The sequence below is a fragment of the Adiantum capillus-veneris genome, chromosome 5, assembly GCF_014529385.1.
Source record: "Adiantum capillus-veneris isolate H3 chromosome 5, ASM1452938v2, whole genome shotgun sequence".
Classification (NCBI taxonomy): domain Eukaryota; kingdom Viridiplantae; phylum Streptophyta; class Polypodiopsida; order Polypodiales; family Pteridaceae; genus Adiantum; species Adiantum capillus-veneris.
Window position 1 is genome coordinate 16473515 of NC_140935.1, and position 9079 is coordinate 16482593.

A 9079-nucleotide genomic window follows, 5' to 3' on the forward strand; every position below is an offset into this window, starting at 1 on the left:
AGATCTTGAGCTATCCGATTCTCACTTACCTTATGGCCAAGAAGTATCACTCTAGCTCTTGCAATTTTACATTTCAAAGGATTGAGTTGACCCCGTCATCATCAATCCTTTTAAATACCATATCAAGCTTTTGCACATGAAGCATTCTATCACAGTAAACAGAAAACTCATCCATAAAAACTTTTACAAAGCTTCCAAGGTAAGGCCCCAACACTTTGTCCATCCAACTTTGGAAGCTAGCATAAGAATTCATTAAACCAAAGGGCATCACCCTATAACCAAGCACTCCCCATGGGGTCAAAAATATGGTCTTCTTTTGATCTTCATATAAAATCCCAATTTGAAAATACCCACTAAACCCATCACATATCGAATATCTCTCATGACTTGCAACAATGTCCAAAATCTCATTCTGAACGGGAAGTGGGAGAGTGATGGCTCTTTGTTGCCGCATTCAATGGATTATAGTCCACACATCTTCTCCATTTATTTCCCTTTTTTGGAACTATAACCACAGGGGAAACCCATTCTTCATCATCCACAAAGTAGATAAAACCAGCTTGCAAAAGCTTACTCATCTCCATCTCCAATACCTTTCGTTGAATGGTGCCCAATCTCCTTAGCTTTTGAGCAACATGCTTTGCACCTTCTTTGAGCTTTATTTCATGAACAACACTCTTTGTTCCCCTCATTTGAACATAGTCTTTGGCAAACAACTTGGAATACTTATCAAACAATGCATCATATGCCTCTCTCTCTTGATTAGTCAAGTCACCTTCAAGCATATCCATTAATTTAGCTTTTGGTACATTCGTATCATCATTAGTCATGTGGTCATTTTTTTATTTAATAGCATCCCCTTTATCACAATTTTCATTGTATACATGTACCCCACTAAGATCAACATCAAGATCAAGAAGAAGTTGATCATAATCTCATCATCAGTACATGTAGAGGATGCCTTAGAAGAACTTTCACACATGTCATAAGTGGATGGCAATAAATCTTGATGCATAGCTAGTTCATTATCAATTTACAAAACCTTACACGTTCTCATATCATATCTAATACTCTTGTCTTTAGGCCGATCCACAAAGAGGTCAATACATCCCCTGCACCAGTCCTACCGTGACCTCATAGCAATCAACCAAGGTCTACCCAAAATAACCGGATATGCGCCAAGCTTGCAGGCATCACATGAATGTCTATGGCAGCCCTTTGACCCAAAACATTCCAAGTCATGATTGAATCCCAAGAATTTCACTCTACTACCATTTGCCCCCCAATTGTTGCATTGTTTCCTCTATCATAGCGTACACTTGGGCTCCACCATCCATGTGGGATTTATTCACCATCCTTCCATGTATCCAAGCATCAACCACACGCAAACCATCAGTTACTTTATGAAGCTACACTACATGTGCATCACGCATCTTTACCTTCACCCTTCTAACACTAGCTAGGTTATGCAAGTGCCTTCTCATACTTGAGCTCAAATGCAAGAGTTGCCCATATGATATGTCTTTGCTCTTACCTTTTCCTACTTACTACTTTCAGCCTCTTCTATAGGTGCCTTTATCCACATCTCTCCTTGGCTTTTTCCTTGCTCTTTCCTCTTTGAAAAGGCCTTCACTCTCTACTTTTTTGTCCCTTGTTCTCTTATTTGCAAAGACATCAACCTCATCATCTTCATCTCCCTCATCAACTGCCTCCAAAATTCCTACATTAAACTATGGAGGTGCTTGAGCTTGATTTTGTCCATGTTGTTGTGCATGTCCTTGGCCTTGGAGTGGTTGAAAATTTCCATTAACATTAACTTCATCAACTATCTGCCTTTGTATGATAGGATATATACCTCCTAGCTATCTTCTTGGTTGATTGCAATTGGGGCAACATATGCCCTCTCTCCCCACAATTGTAAAACATCACATTATCACCTCAATTCATTTGAGTCCGTTCTCCTTGAGGTTTTCTTACTTGTTGTTGGATAGTTTGTGTAGCAAGGTTGAGGTTTCCTATTTGATCTGTCAATCTTTGAATGTCTTGGTGAAGAAATGCATGTCCTCTATTGTCCACTCTTGGAGCTTCCACATGGATTTCCCTTTCAACATGCATATCCAAAGGCAAAGGCTCAACCACATTATTCATTGATACATAACCATCCCTTTGATTTAAATTTTCTTCTCTTTCCCTATTTGCCATCTCATGCTTTCTCACTTATTTCTCCATTGCTCTCTAACAACCTTTACTACCTCATTGTAGGTCCTTGGGTCCCTGAGCTCCACCTTGTCTCTAATGCTTTGATGTAAGAGAACCACAAACATATCTTTCTTTAAGAAATCAAGGGGCATTTGATTCTCTTCCAGTACCTTTATGATCTTTCTCCAAAAAGCTTCAAATCTGTTAATCTGCACATTGATGTCTTCATGTTCTCCTTGTTGTAGCTTGCTTAGCTCTCTCCACAAATACTCTCCTTCTCAAACTCTTCTCTCAAGGCATGAGAAAGAATATTCCAATTTCCCTTTACATCATCTTCAAGCCTATCTTCATACCATTCGCATGGTTCATCTTTAAGTAGCAAACTCACCAAACGTACCTTGAATGCACCATCATTCCTCTTGCTCTTCAATGCAATCAATTTGATCCTTCGGATGAACTTGTCCACATCTTCTCATTTCCCACATTTAAAGACTTCATACCCATCTCTCACCATAGGCCTTGAGTTGATCTTCAAATGGATGCCAATCTGTAGATCAAAACCCTGTTAGAAGGATTCTCTTCTCCTTTGTGGGGGCACCAGTATGTGAAGGATTGGGGGGCTGGCCTCTACACCTCAAACCAAACAAGGAACTGCACATAACATGACAGCCATACCTCAAACCAAGATGAAGAGAGGTCAATATGTAGATATAAACACCCAATTTAATCAGCCCATTGAGGAGATACACACTCTCAACTCACCACAACAGGCTCTCACAAAGCAAGAGGGACATCCCTACACCAAAACCCCCACCCTTCACCGCATGCTGCAGCAACATAGAGATTCTTCCTTACAGCTGAAAACCCCAGTCACTCATGACCCAAAGCTGATAAAAGTTCAATTTTTTTTCATATTTTTAAAGCACTTACTCACTCCTTGAAGTCTTAACACTTCTATGTACAAAATCAACAAAACTATGTATCCCACACAACTTGCCCGCATGCATAGAGACAACTAGTACACACTGCCTTTGTACACGTTGTACAAACATGATTTATTTACATCTAAGGATTCCAAAAGCATCATAAAACATCTCTCAAACAAATTGGGGTGGCCCGCACCATTCAGCCAAAACACGTCACAATGTGGCAATAGCTTCCACGTTTCCAAGAAGGGCTTTGATGTAGAAGCTTCTCCACTCATACCTCATAGTGCTCAGTGCATGTCTTTTGGACATCCTCCTTCACTTCACCAAACATAAATTACATAGACTTCGGCTCTTATGCTCTTCTCTGCCATCATGAGCTACAAAATGTAAATATGCTCAACTCTTCTAGCTTGAGTAGTACATAGAATAGAGAAGACTCTTAAATAATAGAGAATATTACTTGAAACTTTGGGACTAACATCTCGCTCATTTAGTGGCTTAGCTGCCCGACTCTAACTCTTATGCCATGTGTTTTTAACGGAAACTTGGACGTACTTGTTCAAGGCCAGAAACCCAATTCCATAAGTTCTTGGAGATTTAGGCCTCTTTCATGTTACCATATACATGTGGTAGTGATGTGTGTGAACACACTAGGACCGTCGGGGCATTTTTTCCCTCTTTAGGAGGTTTTTCCTCCCGTTGTTTAAGGTACAGACATTCAGAACGGGCAAACACAGGAAACAGAATGGAACTGGAACTGGAATTGGAACAGAACACAGAAACAGACTAATTCCGCCATAACTTCCGCCTTCATATTCCCAAATAGACACTGATCGACAGTTACATAGTTGGAGAATACCAATGGGCAACGCCCTTTCCCAAGAACACCCCTTAGAATCCCAAAAGTACGAAAGTTCATATTCCGAATTCCACTAAGGTAAAACATCCAAAATTCCCTAGGCTTAACACCTGGCACATCCCGGTGGCTAGAGCCATAGGCTGACCTGGATCCACAATCCCTTGATCAAATAATCTTCTCCCCAGCAACTCCTTCTGCATCTGTCTCTACAGCCTTTTCTGCCACAAAATCCGGATTCGCTTGCTTTTCCACATCCGATTCCACCTGCTTTTCCACTTTCGATTCCTCCTGCTTTTACACTTCCAATTCCACTCCACTTGCCAAATTCTGATCTGGTTCCAAAACGCCACTTCTCAACTCCGCCTTCCACTTACTCAGACCCCATTCACTTACTTCAATTCCCTTGCTTTTGTTTTTCAACTCCTCCATCTCTGCAACCAGCCTCTCATTCTCCATCTTCAATGCCTCATTGTCCCTCCTAATGCTCTCCTTTCCAGCTTGCTGAAACCAATTCTTGAAGCGGTTCGTCGACACTTCCATATGCTCCCTCCAAAGCCTAGTTGTTGTATTCCACATCTCCTGCGCATATTCCAGCACTTCGTGCTTCAAGGCATCCGCATCCGCATCCGAATCAGCTATTAAGAGGCCTGCGCATATTCCAGCACTTCCTGCTTCAAGGCATCCGCATCCGAATCAGCTATTAAGAGGCCTGTCATCCCCGCCATCAGCTTTCCCTTAACATTTTTAGAAAACATTTCGCCCGTCTTCTCCTTAAGAGTCAGTGAACTATGACGTTCGCACACTTGGATGTGATCTCCAACACTTCTCACCACCGTAATCTTATAATGATGAATTTTCACCTCGATTTGGGCACGCCATGCAAGATTCACCCAAAAAATATTCGTCCTTAATTGGGTCACATCAGCACTAAGCGAATTTTTAGCCTCAAACTGAGTACCCCCACTAATGAGTACCCCTTGACTCTTTTGCCCAATTCCATTCCTCTGACTTTCCTCTTTCTGGACTACAGCCCGAATTCCAACATCCAGTCCGCCATTCGAGTTCCGAATTCCATATCCCTTTACATGTTGAACATACTTTGACATCAAATTTGCATTCTGTTGAACATCCTCTACTTCCACGTTTACATCATCTACTTGACTTCCAAATTGACAAATGGCTTGACAATTGCCATGATAAAATTTAGCTCCATCTGCATTTCCAAAGATGACTTCATCATTTGTTGCAATATCTTTAGCCTTCCGCAACATCCACTGTGAAATTTCAAGAACTTTTAATATCTGAATTTGCATCTGCATTTCCATCTGAGTCTGAATTCCAACCTAAATCTGAATTTGAATCTGAATCTCCCTTGGAATATGAATCTGATCCAAAATCTGACAGTTGGGATACTCTTCTTCATGTTCCTTATACAACAGTGCCCTACCAACTCCTTCATATTTGTTCTGATTTTGTCCAATCCAAGAAGAAAATGATGTTGTTAATCTCTATTGAGTATTGATGTCATCCTCTTTGTGACATTGATTGTCATACCTCTTCATCAAGCTTTCCACGGCTTCCATTAAAATTTACATGTGAATTGGTCTTTGCATCCAAAATTGCAGTTGAATCCAAATCCAAAATTGAGACTGAATCTGAATTAAAATCTGAATTTGAGTCTGAATCACATTCGGCATCTTCCAAAACTTGACTTGCTTTATCAACTGAAAATTTGCCCTCAATATCTCTTCATATCCATCTATATGAAACTGTCGCAATATGGGATGCCACCTCCAACTTCCAATATGAATATCATCATCCTCAATCTCCTCCATTATGCTGCTATCATCTTCTGGTCCTTGCTGCTGCAATTGTTGCTTGGCTCTTTTGACATCCTCTTTTGACATTTGCTTTGAAGTCCGCTTGAAATGACAAAATTCCACCATGATATCCGCATTAGCATGCACATCCTACATTTGTTGCTGACAACTGTCCTCTTCAAATGTATGTGAATTCCCAATGAGCATGACACTTCGATCAGTTGAAAAGGAATTATCCTCCTGTGCTTCATGGACACGCTTCCGTGGTAGGATAGAGGTAACCAGGGTTTCTGCCCGGCTATGTTCCTTGACCTCATGTTGCTCCTCCTTACCTTGCTGCCTTTTATCCTACTGATATTGCTGATCCTCCACATGGTCTTCTTTCCGACTTCGCACTTGCATTTGTTGAGCTACCACCCATTGCTTTTTTGATCGAAACTGCTGTGTACATTGTTGGGATACAATTTCTACAAAATTTTCTAACTGCATATTTACATCAGTGGATCTTTGTGGTGACAATTCCTCCGAAACTGAGTTGTTCATTGTTGTTGCTACAAATTCCTCCTCAGTACATCTGATTTTTGAAACTTCTTCCTGCTTTGACTCTTCATTTGTAATCCTACATACATTCTCAATTGAACCCAAAAATAAATGAATCACCTCTTCTTCTTCATTCCTCTCTCTATCCATCACCTCTCTGTTCATCCGACTATCCACCTGTCCATTCCTCACATTATCTGCCTCTTCAAATGGTCTTTGATTTCCGTGAACAACATCCTCAATATGTATGATTTGCTTCTCCTCTGAATAATAAATCTCATTGACAAGTGACAACATCGATGTCAATTTCAGCAATGGATATTCCGTCTCCACTCTATGAGCACACTCCAATAGTAGGGTAGGGGTATCTAGGGGCAGTTTTAGACTCTCTTGGCCAACCTCCTTTTGCACCTCCTTCTCCTCCACCTTTGGTATCCCCACATGATGGATGTTCGTCTCCAAGCCAACCCATCCATCATCGTCATCACTTAATTCATCTTTGAACTCAGCTGCATATGCCTCCCTCAATCTCTCACATGCTTCCTGCAATTTTCTCACCTCCTTCCTGCTGGAACATGATGTCCTCCTCTTTCTTTTATGATTAGTCAACCACTCATATGCCCTCTCTAAGTCATCCTCAAAATCTTCCAACTTATCCCATGCTACCTGTGTCCCATCAACTGATGCTTTATGCATTCTTCGGCTAGCTTTTTGAAGTTTTGAACACAAATCCACCATACACCACTTCCTACATGCATCTCCCTCTGAACACTCATCAATTGCACATGGCCAATCCTCCACTTCATGCTTTTGACTCATGCATACCTTGCATTTCTTCCTCTTCTTCTTTTGACTCCCCATGGCGCTTTCCGCTACAAATTTTATTTGGGATTTGGCTGCTTTCTGACTTCCACATTTGCAACAGTTCTAATTCCAGATTCCGCAATTTGACTTCAAACTCTGCAACAGTCATTCTGATTTGAATTCCGATTTTGCAAACTTATCTGATTCCTGATTCTGGTGGTACTCAACTTCCTGCACTTCCTCCTAGTGGAACTTGACTCCCATAACCCCCCCCTGGTGGAACTGATCCCCTGGAATTTTTTCCTGATCACCCTCAAAATCTGTGATAATAAATCTGGTTCATCTTCCACTTCTTCCTTCTGTCTGTCTCTCTGATAATCCTCTGGTACATCCAAATCTTCTTGTTCAATCTGGATATGTGTCCTCTTTTTCTTCTTCTAGGGCAACATCTGAATTTTGATGACTTTCAAAAAATCAGCCCAACTCCATCAACGTGAATGTAATTGTCTTCTTCTAGAGCGCAAATAACTTCCCATACAAACTTGCCCTATTTTGAACGTCTTCCCTTCATTTAGTAACTACTTCCGTCTCTTCAACACTCGCTCCCACAAGAGAAATCTAAATCCGCCCATGCTACGTCACACATACACCGTGATCACCAAGTGTTTAAGGTACAGACATTGAGAACGGGCAAACACAGGAAACAGAATGGAACTAGAACTGGAACACAACACAGAAACAGAAACAGACTAATTCCGCCATAACTTCCCCCTTCATATTCCCAAATAGACACTAATCGACAGTTACATAGCTGGAGAATACCAATGGGCAAGGCCCTTTCCCAAGAACACCCCTTAGAATCCCATAAGTACAAAAGTTGATATTCCGAATTCCACTGAGGTAAAACATCCAAAATTCCCTAGGCTTAACACACGTGCATTGTATACATGCCGATCATTCTAGGGCTATCTATCTTTCCATTTCACACTAAGTAATACACTCTCTGTTGTGTGCTTTGATATTCCTTAATCCATTAGCCAAGTTGTGTGCATTTCCTTGCAACCGTAATTTTGACAATTGGTATCAGAGCAGGTGCATCCTCTCGGGCTTAGTCGCTAGCAGTTCCAGCACACGCCTATTTACTTTCTCCTATTTTAGTGAGCTTTGGCGAGCGCTCGCGCAGGTCCACTCAAATTTCTAATTCGGGCTCATTTTGACCTCCATTTCCACCTCCGAGTTTGCACATGCAATTTTGTCATTTTGTAGAAAATTTTTGTCAGTGCCAATTACTGCATAATAGGTCCCATACAGTCTCTTGCAGCTGATTCTATATAGCATGTGCTAGTCTCACTCAGTTTCTCCTCATTTTGGACAGTTTTCCCATCAGGTACATGCATTTTCCATGGCTGACACTAACACAGATGTGTTCAAGATGTTCGATGCTGAGGACAGATTGGATGGGGAAAATTACCCTATATGGGCTTAAATGATGCAACATGTTCTTGTGTCAGAGGGCGTCTGGAATATTGTGCATGGCATTGATGTACGTCCTAATTCTAAGGATGTAGGTGATGTTGAGGATGTTACAGTCTTGCTGCAAGGATTGTTGTTGTTGGAGTTGTTTTGCCCACGACAAAAAAACTTGTTGGGATGTAAGAGATGCATAGGCTCATGCATTGTTTGCATTGTCTATGAAGCAAACTATCACGCCTCACATCTGATCAACAAAATCTACAAAACAGGCTTGGGATATTTTGGCAGGTCTTTATGCAAGCTGCAATGAGGCTAAAATTTCTTTGTTGAGTAAAGAGCTGGAATCGAAGATTATGCATGAGGAAGATGAAATGGACACCTTCCTTGCTGGTGTCAAGGATGTTAATGAGCAACTGATATGTGCAGGAGAAGTCATTTCTAATAGTTCACTTGTG

At 41.2% G+C, this 9079-nt stretch overlaps 1 pseudogene; it reads right to left on the minus strand.

Annotated features, from left to right (window-relative positions):
- Positions 1-5821: 5821 nt before the first annotated feature.
- Positions 5822-7085, minus strand: LOC147456932 (uncharacterized; annotated as a pseudogene).
- Between the last annotated feature and the right edge of the window lie 1994 nt (positions 7086-9079).